The sequence below is a fragment of the Egretta garzetta genome, unplaced genomic scaffold, assembly GCF_000687185.1.
Source record: "Egretta garzetta isolate BGI_Z169 unplaced genomic scaffold, ASM68718v1 scaffold10, whole genome shotgun sequence".
Classification (NCBI taxonomy): Eukaryota; Metazoa; Chordata; class Aves; order Pelecaniformes; family Ardeidae; genus Egretta; species Egretta garzetta.
In genome coordinates, this window is record NW_009258268.1 from 1,990,321 (window position 1) to 2,013,967 (window position 23,647).

Here is a 23,647-nt window from a genome sequence, read left to right on the forward strand (position 1 = left end):
GGCAATGTGCGCTGGCAGCCCAGAAGGCCAACCATATCCTGGGCTGCATCAAGAGAAGCGTGGCCAGCAGGTCGAGGGAGGTGATTCTGCCCCTCTACTCTGCTCTGGTGAGACCTCACCTAGAGTACTGCATCCAGCTCTGGAGCCCTCAGCACAAGAAGGACATGGAAGTGTTGGAGCAGGTCCAGAGGAGGGCCACAAAAATGATCCGAGGGCTGGAGCACCTCTCCTGTGAGGACAGGCTGAGGGAGTTGTGGTTGTTCAGCCTGGAGGAAAGAAGACTGCGGGGAGACCTGATTGCAGCCTTTCAGTACCTAAAGGGGGCCTATAGGAAAGATGGGGAAAACCTTTTTAGCAGGGCCAGCAGTGACAGGACAAGGGGTAGTGGTTTTAAACTAAACCAGGGTAGGTTTAGACTAGATATAAGGAAGAAATTCTTTACAATCAGGGTGGTAAAACACTGGAACGGGTTGCCCAGAGAGGTAGTGGAGGCCCCATCTCTGGAAGCATTCAAGGCCAGGTTGGATGGGGCTCTGAGCAACCTGATCTAGTTAGCGGTGTCCCAGCTCACTGCAGGGGGGTTGGGCTAGATGACGTCTAGGGGTCCCTTCCAACCCAAAACATTCTATGATTCTATGATCTGCACTGGCTGAAGGTTTCTTTCTGTGTATGTCAACAAGCATACTCCACCAGCTAGGCTCTCCTTGTTTGTAGCTTTCTCCATTCTTTTGCTATCACCTTGGGCTTAAGCACTGAAATCTTCCTTCGGTTCACAAAAGTTCTGTTGAGTTATAAGATCTGTCAGAGTCTGTGAACAACTATATTATTTATTTTTCATCAGATTATTCTAATTTTGTAATTGGTGCATAGCAGTCAGCTATATAACTCCTCATCCTGCTTGTTCTCCTTGGATTTCTCAAAGTAAAAGCTGTGGTTATGTCTGCACTGCTCTGTGTCTGCACAAAAAACTCACCAGTGAATAAACTGAGCACTTGGCACTGGGTTGGACACATGGCTTTATTGTCTGCCTTGCTGGCTCCGTTTTTTGCACCATGCCATGCTCTTGAGCAGCCCCTCCAGCCCTCCTGGCACTGATGGCTGAGCTTCTGCTGCCTCCTTGGGCTGAGCTGTGGAAGGAGCAAGTCTGCCCACATGCTGTTTTTAGCACCCCCGCAAAAGACATTTTGTCTTACTTACCCAAGATCTCATTGTTCAGGATCCCATCAACATGAGTTTTTAGTTTTTCAAGTGGAGGTTATGTGTAAAGCTTTTTCATGTTTTGGAAGCTTTTTCTAGAAAACCAACGGAATGGCCTTACATTGCATAAAAGAATATAAAATAAAGCCAAGTAAATAATATTTTGTATACTATTTATAAGACTAAATTAAACAAAAACTATTTTTAAAAAAATTATTTTTCCTTATTTAAAATTGAATTTCAAGACTTTTAAGATTGCTGAAGGGGCTGAATTAGGTTTAAATCAATACTTTTTTTCAACAGAAAGACAGGAGGGAGGCTGAATTCCCCTCTGTTACATGCAGATTAGATCTGTGCTTGTTGTCAATATACATATCAGCTAGACAGAGCTTGGGTAGCCCTCTTTTAAAGGTCTGTGTAGGTTTACAGCTTGTCCTTTCTCTTGTAATTTTCAGTGGCTTTTCATACCTTTCTTATTGCTTTATTTAACCTTTATTTGCTAGGTTTTATTTGCCCTGATCAATGGTAAGTGCACACCTTTCTGTTCTGGATTCTCTGCGGACTATAGTAGGGTTTTGTTCCCTTGATTGAGTTGTTCTATTATCGCTATTTCTGTTTTCACTCTTAAAGCTTGGCTTTCTTTATTCCCCTTTAAACAAACATCTGAATAGCTGTAAAGGGTGGATGATACCAATACTGTCAAGATCCCATTGATCTTCCAACTGCAGGTGCTGGAAAGCAAGCCGGATGGTTTCTTGCTGTATTTTGGTTTTTAATTTTCTGATTATTTCGGTAGCTCAGAAGTTTTTGTAGCAATGAAGGTGAAATCATCCTTGCCTTTTCATGTACACCTCCTTTTTGTGCTACTCCCAGCCAATATGGCACTGTCAGAAAGTGTTAGATACAGTTTTTTATGTTGTCTGAAACAGTTTCTCAACTGCAAGCTGGAAATAGCAGTTTGAAAGCCTGTGTCCTGGACAGAGTTTAGCATGTTGTGTTAATGCTTATCTTCATTATGGTCATTTCTGCCAAATGTTTTCTGCTTTTCAGACAGTTACAGTTTTCCTGAATGGAAAGATCTGTTGGGCATTGGCTGTGGAGGTAAGTAACTGGCGATGAAGAATGTGGGAGGACAGAACTATCATGTAATGCGTTGCATTTATGTACACAGAAATTCTGATCTATTGGGTTAGGTACAGGTAGCTGTGTTCTGTATTTTATATTTGTGTAGTCTATTTTTTAGTATGTATTTCAGATTGTAAACTTTAAAAAATGTCAGCCTTTCCTAGGATAATGAACGGTGATGACCTGAGGGTGGGTCTGCACCACAGAGAGAAGATGCTGCAGAGGTCCCTGAGCAGTTGGAGCTGCGCACCATTAAGTCTTCACAGCTCAGCAGTGGCTTCAGGGTTGGATATAAGCTGTGCTCACCAAAGGCCCCGCTTTCAGTGTCAGCACAAGCAGAGCCATTTCAAATGTCTTTGTCCCTGACGTGTGAGGCATAGCTCTAGCATTCACAGTGATGTTTACTTACTTGTCAGGTTTTTCCAGCTGGGCCAAAAATCAGAACTTCACGCATTCATTCATTACAGTAACATGCTGAGCTGATTAAGATGGTCTGTTGGCTTCCTTACAAAAAATGAAGTAAATCTTACTTCCTTTGTCTGAAGCAGGATATGAGAGTAATGAAGTGGCTTTATTGGGCTTGGCAGCTTTGGAGTCCAGAAGGAATTTTCCTCTGTCAAATTAGTAGGGATGTTTTCTGTTGTTGCCTTGTAGCGTGGTGAGCTCTACATTGCAGAATCATTTGGCAATTTATCTAACCATGCACATGGGAAACAGCAGTTTCAAGAACTGAGTCCGGGCTGTGCTTTATCTTATGCCTCATTATGTGGTGATTCTCTTGGTCTCTTCTGCTCCTTTCTTCTAGGTCTTCTTTGAGAACTTGAAAAGAATGAACGGATCAAACCTGAGTTCACCTCAAAAATCTCTGTGGACCGTGAACATTATACTGTGGCTAGTATATAATACAGCAGAAAAGGTCTTAAAACCACAGTTTAAACTCATGTCTGTCTGCATGTTATCCTAAATCATCTGATACGGGTTGTCCTACTTTGGGATAAAGCCAACCTGGTGAATGTAAAGAAACTCTTAGGCCAAACAAATAATACAGAAATGTAACAATATTTCCTCTCCCCCCAATTTATTATTAACAGTCCCAAACTGATAAAATATACTGGGACCTTGATAGTGCTGTTTATTTTACTTCAGTATTTTTCTAATACTAAGATGCTGTAATTTCCTACAGTATGTTACAAGCTGAAGGTAAAAGAATGCTCTCCTTGCCACTGACATCTTCACAGTAATTCACCTTTGAAGGAGTTGAACTATAAAAAGCACCATGATTAGTTGTAGAAATGCATAGACCTGTCTAAATGAGAGCTGCTATTTGCAGATCCAGAACTTCTAGCAGCTATACAGACAATATAATTTTAGTGTATATATTTTTATGCGTAGAAAACACAATTACAGTGAAGCGTGCAGACACTTGTACAGTGCAGATGGCATGATAAAATTTGAGATGTATGAAAAAAGGAAGAAGACTTTAATTTAAACTTATCAAAACAGTAAAATTAAAATTGTGTAAAGCTGTAAAGATTAATGAATATTACAATATATTAATCTTTGAATGTTTATATATGTGTATGTATGCATACATGTGATATATTTTTTTATTTCTCTTTATCTCACTGATTGGTATTTTTGTCTACTTAACAGCTGTATCTCCTAATGTTCTAATAGTAATGTGACCACAGATACCCATGTCATGTCCAGCATTTCAGTTTCTAAAGGTGTTCTGGTTTCACCTGGGATAAAGTCAATTTTCTTCCTAGTAGCTGGTATAATGCTGTGTTTTGGATTTAGTATGAGAATAATGTCGATACCACACTGATGTTTTAGTTGTTATTGAGTAGTGCTTACACAGAGTCAAGGACTTTTCAACTTCTCCTACTGCCCTGTCAGCAAGGAGGCTGGAGGTGCACAAGAAGCTGGAAGGGGACACAAGCAGGACAGCTGACCCAAACTAGCCAAAGGGATATTCCATACCATATGACATCAGTCTGAACAAAAAAACGTGGGGGGTGGGGGAACAAGGGAAGCTGCTAGGGAACTGGCTGGGCATTGGTCAGTGGGTGGTGAGCAATTGCATTGTGCATCACTTGTTGTGTATAGGCTTTTATCATTATTATTATTTTCCCTTCCTTTTCTGTCCTATTAAATTGTCTTTATCTCTACCCACAAGTTTTACCTTTTTTTTGAATCTCTCCCTGCTTCCACTGGGGGGGACTGAATGAACAGCTGTGTGGTGTTTAGCTGCCTGCCAGGTTAAATCATGACAAAAGGACAACTGCCATTATTTAAATTAGTCAAATTTACTACCTCCAAATGAAGGTAATAATGTCCTTACTAATACCGTAGCATATCTTATATAAGATACACGGCCAGAAAAAATATCTTTGAACTGGAGTCAAAATAAGGAAATCAGGAAAACCAGCAGAATGAGGAAAGCAGTGTTGGAAGACAATTTGGGGTTACGGCGGACAAGCAACTAAACTTGTGTTTGTGTTATGCAGCAAAGAGCTGGCAGATCTTTTGGTGTATAGGCAGGGGGGCAGGAAAGTGATTTTAATCTTTACTCATGGCAGTGGTGAGCTTGGTACAGGAGTATCATGTGCTGCTCTGGTACAACATTTTTTAAAAGGATGTTGGAATGGGGGTAGAGAAAAGAACCGTAAAATGCCCTTCGGAGACTGCACAATCTCTGAGAGATAATTTGATTATAGTGTATAAGTATCTTCAAGGGAAAAATACAGAACACTGAACCAATGACTGGGAGCTGCAGACAGACAAGTTAAAATTAAAATGAGGCACAATATTCTTAAAAGTGAGGTTGATTAACCATTGGAACAAAGGAAGTGCTTGAATTCTCATTGTATTGCAGTCTTCAAATCACGGCTGGATGTCCTTTCTGAAAGTCAAACACAACTTACAGGACTCAGAGAGAAGTAACCATCAGAATCTGAATGACCTGCTAAACAGAGTCTGCCAGAACAACCACAGAATTTGCTCCCTTCTACTCTTCAACTCTATTATGTGAACCCATGTATTTCATTGAGAACTTCCTTCAGACAGGTGGATTTCTGGGACACATCTCTCAAAATCCCCCTCACATCAGACAGGGAATTCAGAAGCATTCCATTTTCATTCTCCTCTGGAAATCACATCACATTTCTCTTTGATTAATCTTCTTGATATCAGAATACCCTTTGTACTGTGGAATTTTCTTATATTCCCTCAAGGATGAGTATTAGTGGTGCTTAATGTATAGAATATGATATAAAGGCTTTCTGTCATAAGTACGTCCCCACAGACAGACTGAAAGATCTGAGTCTAGATGTGAAAAGTGGTTGTTCAAGGTCAGTGTATGTCCAGCACAGGCTAAATCTAATGAAAACCTGTTGGATTGTGGTGGAATTAGGAAAGCTCTTCTTCCACAAGTGAAATATTGTAATTCTATGCTTGAAGTTGCTTCTAGTATTTGTAGTTTGTGTTGCATCTTATGACATCTAGTTTAGGGGCCCCATCATATCCTAGACAGCAGCGTGATACTTACCACGCAAACACAGAGAAAAGTTTACATATAAAAGTAATGTTCTATAAAAAGCCTTGGTGTAGCATCACATATAGGGCTAAAACAGGCAACTGCTTTAGTGGTAAAGGACAAGTTACCACCTGATCAGTGTGAACTGTATGTCTGTACACACCATCCTACTGAGGGCTAAGTTAATCTCAGTTATATGGTCCTTGCTGTGGGCTAAGAGCATGTATATGGATAGTTGCCACGGACCAGTTGATACATGGTGACTTGCTCCCCTGTAAGTGACATGTCAGAGTCTGCTTTAAATCTGTATCATCTCTCCTGCTCACTCAACACACTTAGAGGAGTTACTCAATGCAGGGAATATACATTTATGCATGTTCAGGAGAAACAGTAAAATTAAACAGTTGATCATAGTGAAAAATGCTATGCTTTTCTTTCTCAACTCTCCTGCATAAACAAGACCTGCAGTTGAAAAGAATACCTGTTTGTTACTAGCTAGTGGTAGACATTGAACAGAGATCACAGTTTATGATAATTCTTCCTTCTGTGGAGCCAACTTTTCTATTTTTATTAGTGAAGGAAAATATTAAATACTCAGTTTTGGACTGTTTTTCCTTTAAAAATATGAAAAATATTTGGCAACTTTACTGAACTGAACTGTTGATACAGTATGCCTTGGAGGAAAAGCAAGTGTCTGTCAACAGTTGATCAAACTGTAATGCTTGAAAAATGATAGCATATACAGTTATGGCTGAAACTGTGCATCACCTTGAAGTTACCACCAATGTTAAACAGAATAAAGTTACTAGCACCTATAGCCCTTCTAAGACAGAATGGACAATGAGGGTTTTTTTCTAGCCAAATCTTCAACAACAAGACCTTTTCAAGCACATGAAGTACTTTCAGTATTTTTACCATCTAGTTTTCTGTTAAACTGCTGTAAATGCATCCAGAGAGTAGTGGTCAACAGCTCAATGTCCGGATGGAGACCAGTGATGAATGTTATCCGTCAAGGGTCTGTATGGGGACCAGTACTGTTTAATACCTTCATCAATGACATAGGCAGTGGGATCAAGCGTACCCTCAGCGTGTTTGCAGATGACACCAAGCTGAGTGGTGTGGTCAACATGCCTGAGGGACGGCATGCCATCCAGAGGGGCCTGGACAAGCTGGAGAACTGGGTCCATATGAAGCTCATGAGGTTCAACAAGGCCAAGTGCAAGGTTCTGCACTTGGGTTGGGGCAATCCCTGGTATCAATACAGGCTGGGGGGGAAGGGTTTGAGAGCAGCTCTGCAGAGAAGGACTTGGAGCTATCGGTGGAGGAAATGCTGGACATAAGCCAGCGATGTGTGCTTACAGCCCAGAAAGCCAGCCGTATCCTGGGCTGCATAAAAAGAAGCATGGCCAGCAGGTTGAGGGAGGTGATTATGCCCCTCTACTCTGCTCTGGTGAGACCCCACCTGGAGTACTGCATCCAGCTCTGGAGTCCAGCACAAGAAGGACATGGACCTGTTGCAGCAGGTCCAGAGGAGAGCCACAAAAATGATCAGAAGGCTAGAACACCTCTTCTATGAAGAAAGGTTGAAAACAGTTGGGGTTGTTCAGCCTGGAGAAGAGAAAGCTCCAGGGAGACCCTATTGAGGCCTCTCAATACTTAAAAGGGGCTTATAAGAAAGATGAGGACAGACTTTTTAGTGGGGCCTGTTGCATAAATTTAGACTAGGTATAAGGAAGAAATGTTTTACAATGAAGGTGGTGAAACACTGGAACAGGTTGCCCAGAGAGGTGGCGGAGGCCCCAGCCCTGGAAACATTCAAGGTCAGGCTGGATGGGGCTCTGGGCAACCTGATCTAGTTGAAGATGTCCCTGCTCATTTCAGGGGGTTTGGACTAGATGACCTTTAAAGGCTCCTTCCATCCCAAACTACTCTATGATTTTATGATGATCTTCCTGCTCCAAGCCTCCTGTAAGGTGGAAGCAAAAAAAAGAAAAAAAAAACCCTTCAAGTAACTTGGATTGTATTTTTTTAAACTGATAGTATTCCAGTTTCATCTTTTTTACACATAATGTCTAAAGTATGGTTTCATGGATTATTTCTGATTCCTGGTTCTCTTCTTTTTATTCTCACAGGCTTGTTTTCAAATTCAGACCTATTGCTACTGTCTTATTTAAGGCATTGTGCTATCATTATATTAAATTATTTGGCATACACTTAATAAAAATTCATTGGAATTAACATTAGACTATGTTATATCAAGTGAGCTTGCAGCTGTATTTTCAAAATACCAAGATCTGGAATTTAACTTTAAAGCCCCACTTGACATGAATAAGAGGTATAAATAGTTGGTTCCCCAGTTTGCTGTTTGAAAACGGATGGATACGTCCCTAAACCCTTTTAAGGAAAAGCCCCAGTAGATGGTACTGCAGGACTGGATCATACACTACAGTATGTGAATGAAAGATAGGAGGAAAATCAGTTATGGGAATGGGGAAATGGAACTTTGGTTATTTATGGAGTTATAAACATCTTCTTTTCCCAAGCCCACATTTCTTTACCTGTTGTCGCACAAGTAAAATGAGTCAGCGAGGTCAATGCTCTCTGGACCAAAAGGCAGAAGTGATTTGCTGGTCTAAATGAGGCTGGAGTCTTTTGGGTTGCATTACACTTGAAGAGGCTAAAAATATTGTGATCTGAAAGATGAAGATGAGCTCCATAGATACACTTGTAAGTATCTCTCCACTGTCCAGGAAATTGGGTAGTAGGGTTGGAAAGAGAAATGGTGAGAATGGCTTCTGTGTTTTCCTTATTGTAACATCTGTTTTCTTGATTCCCAAAGGAAGCCCACACTGAAGAAAATTTCATTAATTAAATTTAAATGGACTCAGATGCATAATATGGAGACAACCTACTGCTCTCAGAAAACTCACAAACTGCAAAAGTTGGTCCATTTAATTTGCATAATTACATAAGGTTTTAAGACATTTTCCAAATGAGAAGCAACTGGAATTTTCAGTCCTTAAAAATGCTAAACTGAAATTAATATTAAAGAATATGTGTGTTCAGTTCTTAAATATTCTTGAGGAGCTGTTGCCATTTCATGGTCAATGCCAGGCCCCTTCTCCTAATAATGTTAAAGCCAATTATCATCCTGAGACTTCTCTGGTCAATTACACCTTCTCTATAATAAAGATCAATTGCACTGGCTTGTGTCAGGCATGGTCCCAAGGAAGGCAATGGCTGAAGGCAATTTATCCCAGAACACCCTCTATCTGCTTGCTTTGAATGCTCAGGTACTTTCAGTTTCATGTTTTCCTTGACCAGGGACTGTTAACTCCATTGCAGTACTCTGATTTCCACAAATGGATGCCAAAATGAGAAGATCAAACTAATTTTCTTTTATGATCCAAGCCTGGATTTGAGTTTAGGCCTCGAGGAAGATGAGGACATAAAGCTAATATTCTCCTTCATTCTATTGTTCAGTTGCTTTTTGTTTCATCTTAGCTGTCCTGTGTCTTACTCATAGATTTATGTTATAGATTTAGGTCACTTCCAGAGTTTTAAATCTGAAAATAAAATTTTGCTGTAAAATAGTAGCAGTCACAGGAAAGCCTGTTTTAATGTCACAACATAAAAGCTGCATATATTATTTTAGGTTCAGAGATAAAATGAAGGCTGGTGCTGTGAATCTGTGTTACAGTAAAGGAGAAAATGAAGAAGTTACAGCTTGTTCTGGTGTCATATGAAACAACAAAATAGTCAGTGGAGCTGAGGATTTTCATTTCAATTTCCGGGAAGCTTTTCCATTTCAATATATGTGGAGAATTCAGGGCGTTCTTTGCATCTGTCTGACTGCAGTCTAACCTAAATAGTTAAGGGCATTGTAAGAATAGAGAGAATGAAATATTAATTTATTTCTTCATTCATTCCTGTAATACTTTTATTAAACTGATGCGCAGAACACCACTGATGCTCCATACCTTTCCACGTTCTTATGGAGATTTTTTATATTATATATACCTGCCCATCATAATCAAGCAGGTATGAAGGGAGATTCACCTTAAAAAATGAACAGCTGAATCTCCAAGATACTACACTGGAAATGGAAAGATTCTTTGTGAAACTTATTGATTTGTTTAAAAACTGTAATATCCATATTGTGATTTATTGATAATGGTTTCATTACATATCCTGAGCAATAGTTATTCTGTACATTCTAGTCATTACACTGACCATAAGTGACTTCTTAAAAAATATGTTTACAAAGGCTTTTGTAGATAAACATGAAACAGTATCATACTAAAGAAAAAGCACCAAGACTAATGGTGTGGGATATATATTCTATGTCCTCAACTGATGTGCGTACAGAAGGGATTTTCTTCAAACGTTTTATCACAGCCATAGCTATAAGCATATACACTCAATGCACAACTGTTTGGTGTGATTTAAGAAATGTGCTTATATTGTGGAGTGAAATGTATGAAATGATTACCCCAGGTTTATGGCTTTCTTTTATCCCACATTTAAAGAAAACAAAACAATACAAGCCAGTTCCCTCTGTAGTGGACCCCACATTTTAGTAGTAATAGTGATTAAAAAAATGCTGAACATGCCTAATTTCATCCAGCCCCACTTTTAGATGTGTTACCCTAAAAACCAAAAATTGCTCTGAACTAATCTGAATATTTTCTGCTTCACACCTCACAGAGTAAATCAAGAAAAAGAGGCTACCTGCTCCAGTTCCTAAATAAGGGTCTCTGGATTTGTATTATGACAGTTAAAATCCTAATGCAAGGAAAGATCAGAGAGGCATAAATAGATCTGTCATTTTAAACTAAGGTGAAGGTGTTATGTGCTGGTACAACGATGCAATTTAATAATTAAAATCATTATAGAACAGGTGGCATTCAACAGCACATAAAATCTGTACATCAGTCTGGCTGCGGGGAGACCTGATTGCGGCCTTTCAGTACCTAAAGGGGGCCTATAGGAAAGATGGGGAAAATCTTTTTAGTAGGGCCCGCAGTGACCTGGAGGCCCCATCCCTGGAAACTTTCAAGGCCAGGTTGGATGGGGCTCTGAGCAGCCTGATCTAGTTAGGGGTGTCCCTGCTTACTTCAGGGGGGTTGGACTAGATGACGTCTAGGGGTCCCTTCCAACCCAAAACATTCTATGATTCTATGATTCTATGATTCTATGATCAATCATTCAGGAAAGGGAATCAATTAAACCACTTAGTGAAAGTGTGAGACAGAATATTTTTTATTTAGTTTTAAAGGTATGTTATAGAGGTCATATCCCTCTCTCAGGTTTCTTTTTGTAACAAAATTTAAAAAGGAGTTGAAAGAGGAATTAAAAAAGATTCACTGTGAACTCTGGGTTTCCACAGAGAAATTAGTGATCCTAAGTACTTCGTGACCTGTGCTTGCTACAAGGATATCTAATTGATTTGTTCAAATAACTACTGAGAATTTTGATGTCTAAATATGATGTCCTTAACTTCTACTAAAAAGGATTTAGTTTGACTGTTAAACTGAGCCTAATCATAGCAATTACAATGTTTTAGATAATTAAAATAAGCCAGAAAACTAGAATCAGTGATATTTCCTGGTTTCAATCATATTTGAAGAAGATTCTCTTGTATTTCAAGGTCTTCTGCTTCAGCTGTGATCAGAAGAAACACAGGAAAGAAAAATGAGTAAGGTAAACTATTTTTACATCTTAAGAAAGACTGTGTTTGAAATTAAAATGGAAATGTCCACTAGCTTTTACTGCTGGAAATCTGGTGCGCTCATTGTTTCCTATTATTTAGGCTGCAGTTCTGTTGGTGATGGTAGCCCACAGAAAGAACAAGGCTCCCTGACACCAGTGACCATTTCTGAAATAGAGGAATAATAGACACTCTTGAGACGTTACTCGTGCTCACGTGATTCTTAATTTGGACCTAAACTTTACACATTCTCCCCAATTTCTACTTCCCCTGCTTTTAACATTTAAGCAGTGTTTCATAACATAATTATAACTAGGCATAATAAGCACAAAATGCCTAGCAGAGTAACATTCATGTCATTGTAAAGAATGTTAATAGCTGCTGTATCAATAACCTTCCAGCATATTTAATGGAAAGAATGTTCAGGACTACACTACTGTTAGGGTCTGAAAATGGCATGCTTGACCACCATGAAAGGTGGTTAGAAGCCATCATTTGTTTGACGAGCAGTCTTAGTCCATGATGTCTGCCTTAGAGATCAGCTCTCCCCTCATATAGGACTGAAGGGGCCAAGCTCAATCTATGTGTCTTAGTACAAGAGAGAAGTGGGTCAGCTCTAACATATTCTCAGAGAACTTATTCTCCTTGACTTCTTTTATCCTACAAAATCCATCTAGTTAATGGCAATGGGCAGAAGAGAAAAATTTGTTTTCTCAGTCACAGAGAGAACTGTAAAGGACCTTTGATTTGTGTTTCTTCCTCTGCTATTATTCTGCCCTCGACATATTTTCTTTTCCTACTTTATGTTAAAGGACTACCATTCTGTACTGGTTTTGGCTGCAACAACGTTAATTTTCTTCATAGTAGCTAGTATGGGGCTTTGGTTTTGATTTGTACTGAAAACAGTGTTATAACACAGGGATGTTTTAGTTATTGCTGAGCAGGGCTTACACAGAGTCAAGGCCTCTTCTGCTTCTCACCCCACCCCACCAGTGAGGAGGCTGGGGGTGCACAAGGAGTTGGGAGGGGGCAGAGCTGGGACAGCTGATCCCAGCTGACCAAAAGGATATCCCAGACCATATGATGTCACGCTCAGCAATAAAAGCTGGGGGAAAGAAGGAGGACGGAGAGTCATTTGGAGTTACAGCGTTTGTCTTCCCAAGTCACCATTAGGTGTGATGGAGCCCTGCTTTCCTGGAGATGGCTGAACACCTGCCTGCCGGTGGGAAGCAGGGAATGAATTCCTGGTTTTGTTTTGCTTGTGTGCATGGCTTTTGCTTTCCCTATTAACCTGTCTTTATCTCAATCCATGAGTTTTCTCACTGTTACCCTTCTGATTCTCTCCCCCATCCCACTGGGGAGGGGGGGAGGAGGGGGGCAGGAGCGAGCGAGCGTCTGTGTAGGGCTGAGCTGCCTACCAAGGCTAAACTCAGAAAACATTGGCACCTTGAGAAAACATACAGCTGTTAATACTTCATATATACTGGTTCTTTTTCTTCTGTGTCTTTACAGCACACTTTCTTTGTGTGTAGTGCAGCTGTTCCCAGCTGTGCTGGGGGAATGGTTCTTCACACTACAGTGTCTTTCATATGTTGGCAAGCCAGCATGCCGCACCCAGCTGACTGAGAGTGTCAGCTTCATGCCACAGTAGCCGGCAGCAGCCCATGACCTTCGATTGTTTGCTAATACTTCTTGACACCTTCCAGACTTGCAGGCTAGCCTGAAAGGAAAATAAATAAATAAAGATAAATTGCTGTGTTAAAGCTCATCATTAAGAACAAAGAAACAAATAAATGGTTGGCCCTTTAAATTATGGATTTTTTTTTATTCCTTCATTTAAACAGGAGAAATTAGCATAGTAAATGCTGTTCTGCGCGGGAACTATTCTTCTTTTTAATAAATATTCTGGGAATAGTTTTATACATTTTGCAAGCTTGAAGTCCCCTGGTTATAAATCATCAATGTTCCATATGGCACAGGCACATTTTAAACTGTGTACCCACTGGAAAAATCTGTATATTGTTTTTCTGAATGCTTTTCCCTTGCCCCCTAAATTTATAAATCATATTGTCAACTTCCTAAGTTGTTTATTTTCCAAATTTCTGTCTGTCTGCAATGAGGGGGGAAAAACCAACAGATACCCTGTCTTTTCTTATAACTGCCCTATTTAAGCTGATACAAGTGATGTCTTACACTGTATTAAGGATTCAGCTTGGTTTTCAGATTGCCTGTGTTGGTATTGAATGCCTTTCCTTAAAACAAGTGCAAAGAGCATTTGATCGCCTACCTAAAAATAGTGCTTTTTAATGGAAAGTATCAGATGCTGAACTTGCCACAGAGAGTGTGGGAAGCTGCTGGGGCTGTGCTGGCCTGCATGCAGCCACAGAGGATGCTATCAATAGCAACCTGGGTGATTTGGTCTGATCCCAGATGATTAGGTACTTATGACAGTCATGACCCCTACCAGGTTTAAGCTCTCCTTCAGCAAATGACCTTCAGGTTGCCCTATAGTAGAAAGCCTTTCAATACTACTTCAATACTACTATCATTTTTCTGTCTCTTGAAAAGGATACAGAGATTGAAAAGGTCGATATATGCTTCACTGAAGTACCATGCAGCTATTATGGCATTACTCATACAGAGTACATTTCTGTGTCATACATGCTCTCTCCAGCTTCCCCTGCTGCACTAGAACCTTCTGCTTTCTCAGTGCATGGGTTACAGCAGCTCTCAACTAAGAAAGAGTTTTTCTTCTGTTCTCATGCATAACATACCCCACTTCTGGAAGTGGCCCAGAGGCTCATCTTAATGATTTCATAACCTCTCATTTTATGGATTTGAATCATATAGAAGAATATATGCTATTTTGATTGTAAATAGCAAAAACATAAACTAAATATATCACTAATCAGAGATTCCTCGGTCAGGGGGGATTGTCAGCTTTATGCGAGTTGTAGACATTGGATTACACTATAGTGAACACAGCCATCAAAATCATACTGACATCCAGCTTCAGATTACTTTGCCGAGCACCCCTCAGAACGATGGCAGCTGCCTTTCATCTTTCCGCCATTGATTTTCCTGGCTGAGCATGTGAATTTGAACCCACTTACTTCCTAAAATCAGTAGAAAATTATTGTTTGCAGGAGCAGTCTCACTCAAGTTAACACTGCTTGTGGCAGTGTGCTCCCCTCCAAGAAGTAACCACCTGTGGGCGTGATGATGGCTGCATCCAGCTTATGCCAGTTTTTGGGGATGGATGGCAACACAGTAGCCAAGGGCTGTCTGGAGCAGTGACCCCAAACATCTTGCTGGTATGCAAATATGACTGTAAGTCAATCATCTTATTCCTTAAACAGTGGACAGCCCACGGCCCGTTGATCTCTCCTGCAGGGCAGCGGGCTGCACGCCAGGAGCTCCCTTTGAGTAAGGACGCCTCTCAAGGTTATTCCTCCAGGCTGTGAGATTCTTCGCTGCAATAGGTTCTCAGTAAGTTGCTAATAGCATGCTAAACTTTGAAATCTTAGTGATATAAAAGATTGATTGTGCATGTATAATCCTTTAGATATAAATTGTTGACCAGGTCTGTGATTAGGATCCAGCCACACCTAGACTCCTCTCTGGGGAAGGAGTTCAGAAAGCAAGGGGATCCTTCCTGAACATCATGTCTCAACGGGAAGGACTCCCAGCCAGTTTTGCCTGACCCTGTCTTCTATGCAGTAAATAACCAAGCATATATTGCCATCAAATCTTGTTAAACCACTGTCACATTTACCATTGAACCTTGTTAACTTACTGTTTTATATCAATAAATTATATATTTTCGCTTCTCTCCCACTCCATCCGTGACAGTGCTACCACTGCTACTGCAAACAGGAATGAGAGCTTTGTAGTCCAGCCTAAAGCTGAAAAAGGGAGTGGTAGGTGAGATGCATAAAAGCATACGGCCTGAAACAATGTAGGGAGTAAGTTGCAAATTGATTCCATGAATTAAAAACAAATAAATACTATTTTCCCCGACTCCATCTCTTGTGGGCAAAGGTGTAGGATCTCTCACAGTTCATGACTGTCATGAACAAGTGTTTCTCCAGGAAAACAAACCCTCCCTATCCCCAGGTCTCAAATGTTAGAAACTTGAGTAATCAAAAAATTCCTCACAATTCCACAAGAAAATCAGGAGAACAAAGACACAAATGTCAGTGTGGAAAAGTTGGATTGATTAATGAATCTATCTGTAGTACCTGTTATATTGAAATGTGAATGGTCACATGAAAGGCTCACACTTTTATTTTACTGTAAAAATATTTTTTATTTTTACTGTAAAAATAAACACAATAAACCGAAGATGATGTCTGAAACAAAGAGAACCTGGAAGTTCAAGATGAAATCTTTGTGTTTGTATTGGGTCTGGCTGAGAGGGAGTTAATTTTCCCCATAGCAGCCCTCATAGTGCTGTGCTTTGTATAGGCAGCTAGAAAGGTGTTGATAACACACCAGTGTTCTGGCTATTTCTGAGCAGTGCTTGCATAGCATCAAGCTCGCACAGCATCAAGTGCTTGCACCGCATCAAGCCATCTCCCCAGCATTCTCCCCTCACCAGTCACCTGGGGGTCAGCAAGATCTTGGGAGGGGACATAACCAGGACAGCTGACCCCAACTGACCAAAGGGATATTCCATACCGTATTACATCTGCTCAGCAATAAAAGCTAAGAGAAGGGAGAAGTGGGGGCATTCGTTACTATGACACTTGTCTTCTGGAGCAACTGTTATGTGTACTGAAGCCCTACTTCCTGGGAAGTGGCTGGAAGCAGTTTTCGACCTGCTATGCCACCTGGACATCCACAAGTCTATGAGGCCAGATAGGATCCACCCAAGAGTGCTGAAGGAACTGGCATAAGAGCTTGCCAAGCCACTCTCCATCGTTTATCAGCAGTCCTGGTTAAACAGGGGAGGTCACAGATGACTGGAAGTTGGCAAACGTGATGCCTATCTTCAAGAAGGGCTGGAAGGAGGATCTGGAGAACAGACCTGTCAGCCTGACCTCTGTACTGGGGAAGATTATGGAGTGGTTCGTCTTGAGTGTGCTCACCAGGCATATGGAGGACAACCAGGGAATCAGGCCCAGCCAGCACGGGTTCATGAAAGGCAGGTCCTGCCTGACCAACCTGATTTCCTTCTATGCCCAGGTGACCTGCCTGGTGGATGAGGGAAAGGCTGTGGATGTTGTATACCTGGACGACAGCAAAGCCTTTGACACAGTTTCCCACAGTGTTCTTCTAGAGAAGCTGGTGGCTCATGGCTTAGGCAGGTGTACTCTTTGCTGGGTAAAAAACTGGCTGGATGGCTGAGCCCAGAGAGTTGTGGTGAACAGAGTTAAATCTAGTTGGTGGCTGGTCACAAGTGGTGTTCCCCAGGGCTCAGTTTTGGGGCCAGTTCTGTTTAATATCTTTATCAATGACCTGGATGAGGGGATTGAGTGCAAACTCAGCAAGTTTGTAGATGACACTAAGCTGGGCAGGAGAGTGTCTATCTGCTCGAGGGGAGGAGGGCTCTGCAGAGGGACCTGGACAGGCTGGATCGATGGGCCGAGGCCAACTGTATGAGGTTCAACAAGGCCAAGTTCAGGGTCCTGCACTTGGGTCACAACAACCCCATGCAACGCTGCAGGCTTGGAGAAGAGTGGCTGGAAAGCTGCCTGGCAGAAAAAGACCTGGGGGTACTAGTTGACAGCTGGCTGAATATGAGCCAGCAGTGTGCCCAGGTGGCCAAGGTGGCCAAAGGCATCCTGGCTTGTATCAGGAATAATGTGGCCAGTAGGAGTAGGGAAGTGATCATGCCCCTGTACTCAGAATTGGTGAGGCTGCACCTTGAATACTGTGTTCAGTTTTGGGCCCCTCACTACAGGAAAGACATTGCGTTGATGGAGCGTATCCAGAGGAGAGCAACAAAGCTGGTGAGGGGTCTGGAGCACAAGTCTTACAAGGAGCGGCTGAGGGAACTGGGGTTGTTCAGCCTGGAGAAGAGGAAGCTCATGGGGAGACCTTATCACCCTCTACAACTGCCTGACAGGAGGCTGTAGCGAGGTGGGGGTGGGTCTCTTCTCCCTGGTAATGGATGATAGGACAAGGGGAAATGGTCTGAAGTTGTGCCAAGGCAGGTTTAGGTTAGACGTTAGGAAAAATTTCTTCAATGAAAGGGTTGTCAGGCACTGGAATGGGCTGCCCAGGGAAGTGGGGGAGTCCCCATCCCTGGAGGTATTTAAAAGACGGGTAGACGAGGTGCTTAGGGACATGGTTTAGTGGTGGGATGGTAGTGTTAGGTTAACGGTTGGACTTGATGATCTTAAGGTCTTTTCCAACCTAAACAATTCTATGATTCTATAACTCTATGATTTGTGGCCCTGGGAATTTTGGTTCAAAAGTCACATGATCTATTTGGGGGGCAGTATTTTTCATTGCAACACAGAGCTTTACCTCGTTTAAAATGTCATAGCAATACTATGGCATTCTCACTTATAGTTAATGTCTGTATTGGCAAATCAGAGGATGAAGACTCTATGGCTGTTAGCCTACATCCTTCCCTGAAGTATGCTGTAAATATATACAATTATTTAAGATAATCTGGTCCTAATTGCTTGAGATTAGCTGGCTTTGATTTATAAATAGCAACAGAAATCATACTTATGGTAGACCCTTGTGCTTGTGTGATATAGCCTTCCTTCTGAATCAGAGAATAGGTTCTTCTTTTTATTAAACAGTTTCTCTTGTGGATAGAAAATTACTCTCTGCAGAACACCATCACAGCTGTGAGTCTATCTGCAGTTGGATAGAAGTCTGCTCTGCCAGATAGATGGCGAGGCCTGAATAGCCCTTTTGTGTTCAAAAACTCTTCTGGGTGGAATATGGAACAGATTTTGAACAGGAAAGTAAAGCATTTCAGGCCAGATGGTTAATCTGATGGAGCCGTATTCTGACAGAAGGAAAGAGTAGTATTGTGTAGTATAGCAGTTATGTCAGGGAGAGAAGAAAGCCCCTCTGCTAAGTTAATGGAGATCCATGATTGTGCTGGACTCTAGGGTAATATGACAGTTCCTAATAAAAGGTAATGGGAAATTGCTAATGTAGTATGATAAAGTTTTCATGCTGTTTTACTGTTTCAGCATTTCCTGCGTGGAAATGGCTGAGATCCATATTCTTGCAAGCAGTTCCTTATTAATTGAAGGTTGTATTTGTATCTGCATATGTGTGATCTGGATTTGGTTGACTTAATCTCTTTTTGTACTTTTGTATACGATCTGACTCATCTATATGAAATCCTGGAGAGCGGTTTCCTTTTAAATTGTAGAGCTAGAAAGGGTTGATTCATTCCATGGAAAAGATTGAAACTGAGATTACCAGCTCCTATTATAGTGTGTCTAACTTGTCACCAAATGCAATCATTTATAATACTGGATTGGGGATCAGCAACTTATTAAAGAAGAGCAAGCCCCAGTATAGAGGCTGGTTTAGGATGTCAGATAAAAGAGCTATGAAAGCCACAGCATCTAGGGCGAGGCAGGAGTGAAAGGCAGCAACAGCTCACTCCTGCTGAGATCCACATTTCCTGCTATCTGGGTCTCTCAGAAAGGCTGATACACTTGACGATAAGATGCCTGTGGTTTCTGAGAGCAGTGTCTTCTGGTCCTCACTGAGATTACTCTTTGACCTCTTTGATGTCTAAGTTAAGAAAGAAAAATGCAGTCTGGCATGCTGCCCTCAAAAGATTGCCAACTTTCTCATCAGAGAGTGGTCCCTGAGAAATCAGGACCTAGTTTATATGTTGGTGTTTTATAAGTACAGAAAACAAATATAAATCCAAAAATAAAATGCATGAATAACAGGTTTCATTACAGCATCATAAAAAAACCTTGATAAGAGAGCTTTACAGATTGTATTTGGAATATGTCTGTGGTGAGTATCCAAGAAAGGGATTTATTTACAGTATATTTAGGCAGTTTATGGAAGTTCTAATTAATCTCTTCATCTTTAAATGTGATCTGTGATCTTGAAGGCAGAAGTCATTTGAGAACATCGTATGACAGATACTAGGGTAGCACTCACTAAAAAAATTAATTTCAGTGTCTCCTTTCACTGTCTTATATCTAAGCATGTAAGCTGTATTCTTTTGACATGTGATGTGAATCATCAGAATAAGAATTGGGTAGAAATAGAGATGAAGGGACAGAAGTTTGTTAGTTACAACTTAGAACTATAAAAAAGGTAAGACACAAAGAAATCTGGAAATGTAGACATCAGGTTTTTCAAAAGCACCTCAAACTTAATTCTGTGAATATGTACTTACTAACTGAAATAGAATCATAAAATCATAGAATCGTTCAGGTTGGAAAAGACCTTAAAGATAATCAGGTCCAGCCGTTAACTTAGCACTACCAAGTCCACTACTATATCATGTCCCTAAGCACCACATCTAGATGTCTTTTAAATATCTTGAGGGATGGGGACTCAACCACTTCCCTGGGCAGCCTAAATAGGGCTAGGTGAGTAAATTTTAGCTCTTCTTTCAGATCATACTTCAAAATTATCACAGTATTTAATTGAAAGAAGCAAACTTTTTATTTTCCACATCTGATCATACAGCTATTTGCAGAATCATAGGATAACTCAGGTGGGAAAGGACTTCAGGAGATCTCTAGTCTGACTACTGGCACAAAACAGGGTCAGCTATGGGTTCAAATCAGGTTGCTCACACCTTTACCTAGCTAGGTCTTGAAAACCTCCAGTGATGGAGAATGCACAACCTCTCTGGGCACAACCTGCTACACTGCCTATAACATGGAGAAAATGTCTTTCTTTATATCCAGTGGGAACCTCTCTTCTTTCCAGTTTATGCCTGTTGTTATTTGTCTGCCCACCATGCACCACTGTGAAGAAGGTGTTTCTTCATCGAGATCTTCTTGATGACCACCTCATGGGTGCTGATGGACTGCTGTTAGGTCCCCCTGCAGCCACTTCTTCTCTAGACTCAGTAAGCCCCATTTCCCCAGCCTCTGTTAATGAGGCAAGTGCTCCAGCACCCCCACTGCCTTGGCAGCCCTCTGCTGAACTCATTCCATTTTATTGTCCGTCTGGCATCAAGGAGACCAAAACTGGATGAAGTATTTAGATGTGCTCTCATGAGTGCTGAGTACAGGTGGATAACCCTTTCCCTCAATCTACAAGCTGTCACCCTGTTAATACAGCCTTGGATGCTGTTGGCTTTCTTTGCTGCCTGGGTGCAGCTCATGCCCAGCACCCTGTCTGACTCCATGCCTGGGGTATTCCTGCAGATCTGCTCCCTAGCCAAGCAGGCAGCCTCCAGCTTGTATTGCTGCAGGAGATCCTTCCTTCCCATCTGCAGGACTTGGTGTTTGGCCTTGTTGAATTTTGTCAGGTTCCTGTTGGCCCATTCCTCCAGCCTCTCTGGACCACCCTGAATGGCAGCCTGGTGTTAGGCATATTGACGGTTTCCTCAAATTTAGTGTCATCTGCAAACTTGGTGAGACAACAGTCCATTGCCTGCTTGAGATCACTGGTAAAGATATTAAACAGGACCTATCTGGTTGTCCATCCATCTGGACTGTGATGTCCTAACCTGTGATACGGTGTGAAGAAGTGTCCTGCTACAGACAAAGTAAATGACATCCACACCTCTCTCCTTATTTACAAGTGCTCCATGTGGTTGCAAGGGTATATGGTTTTTTCTTCAGTCAAACTCTCTAGAGTGATCATTTACAGAAATTTCTGCACTGATTGGGAAAAGTTACTCAGAGACCAAATCAGAGTCATTAAACTGCTAAAATTGTGTGCGACCTGCTCACAGGTAAGCTGTTGATCATAACAAGCCCTTTCACAGGGAAGATCCAATAAGAACCAAATACAGAAGAATATATACATAATATAGTCCAGATGAGAAAAATTGTTATTGTGGCCTTTCTTCCACAAACATGTTTTGGATCTTACAATGGACTTGTCACAATAAAGGTTGTATTCAAATATGAAAGAGACAAAAATTTAGATGTCTTAATTTCTGGCATTTGGTTAGGGCTCATCTGTAGTGCAACAGGATGAACTGTAGGTGTATGCAGAGCGTTACTCAAAGGATGTGTAAGTGAAGAGGTTACTCCAAGGACTGAAGGCATTTTTGATGCTTGAGACACTGTAGAAACTTAAGTGAAAAGGATCTCCTCAGGCATTTATAAGGTTGTACAAGATGCTTTTATCTTTTCAAATGCACACTGACAGTTTATTTTCTTCTAGTTGTGCAGGTTTCAGAATAGCTCCTGTGAAACATGCTATTATATCTATGAAACTTTCTCAATAAGGTTGGTTTGCTATCTGTGGTTTGAAAACAGAGTAACATTAGACTGGCATCCTTTATAGAGCATAATAATTGTATTACTAATGGCTTATAGCTGAGTCAATATTGCTTCTAGAAGCCATTATACAAAGTCCATAACCTTGCAGCATCATCTTCAAAGAGGAAAAAAAAAAATCAATATATCTAATGCAATTATCAGTAAAAATTCTTTAAGTACTGTTTGGTTTACCAGGTATAAGGTTGTAGTATGATGGGAGCCTTGGGGAACTGGAGATAATTGTGTGGTCAAAATGGTTCTGATCTTAGGGAAACTGTTAATTTATTATCATAAGTTAATTTATTAAACACTTCAGCAGTTGTTTAATGAGCTGTCTAAAGTAGAGAGATGAATGCTACCAGCAGCAAAATATTAATAAATCCTATGTACAGAAAGGATTTTATACCATTATTAAGTCTTTCCTATTCTGGGTAAGGGTTTTTATTTTCTCATGTGAATTTCTCTTGCTACGCACTTCCTTTCAAACGCAAGATGTAAATAGTGCATAAATCACAAATAGCAACAGAACATTGAGTTTTATGCATTTATATGCCAGGGCTCTTGCTGTGCTTTCGTATTGAGGGTTTTGACATTGACTGGATCAAGTATATCAGCACAGTGGCTATGTTTCTGCTGCCAAAATGCAGCTTTAGAACTGTTTAAAAATGTAGGAAAGCCCCAACATCCTTAGAGAAACCTTGCCTATATTTATTTATATCCAGACAGAGGAAGCGGAAGGTTTGCCAGACACTGACAGATGCAGACACAGGATTTGCCACGCAGATTCCAAATGGAGGTCTATTATGCTGTTCCTGGCAGTGGCCAGTACCACCTGTTTAAAAGAAAGATGAGAGAGAAAAAAAGGTTATGACAGTGGCTTTTGGAAGAAATGTTCTTCCCCTAATAGTGTAATATGTCCTTCTATCCCAGCAAACAGCCTGGTTCATAGAGGCTGAGCTGTGGCTACTATATCCAGACAACAGTGGAAGGCTTATGTATGAGAGTTAAAAGATGAGAAGGAACCTGTGATTTTTGAGAAGATGCTACAGCTGAAAATTAACCTGTAATTGCAGCTATAAAAGGCTGGACAATTTTGATGAAGGATAGTTTGTGCTTTGGTGTACGAGAATATGCCTAGCAAAATTCCTGGTTAGGTTTTTATTCTCCTATAACCCATATAATTATTATAATATTTTTACAGGTTTGATGCTTTTCTGGAACCTGACTGTTCTATCAGCATCAGCAATAACTTGCAGCAGGAGGCTCCATAGTTTAATTGCTGTCAGGTGAAAAGGTTTCTTTGTTACCAGACTGATGTTTCAGCCTTTCATTTTTATACAGTCCCCCTGTGTTTTTCATGAAAAACGGGTACTTAGCAAAACCCCATCTAATATCTCTGAACTATTAATTTCATTTGTTTTCATTCTGTCATTTTTCTGCTTATCCTTTGTAGAGGAATATTGTCCCCATTTTTCTTTTTTTCCTTCTTCTTCAGTTGTGTTTCTCTTTACACAACCTCTTTATTTATTGATGTTTTTTTCTTGAGTCATGATGATCAGAGAGATTAATACGATAATTGCCTTTGACTTTCATTAGTAAAAAAAACCCAAACAAGTGCTATGTACTGTTGTGAATAAACAGGTTGATTGAAGAGACTTACTGCATGATTACATATATATATAT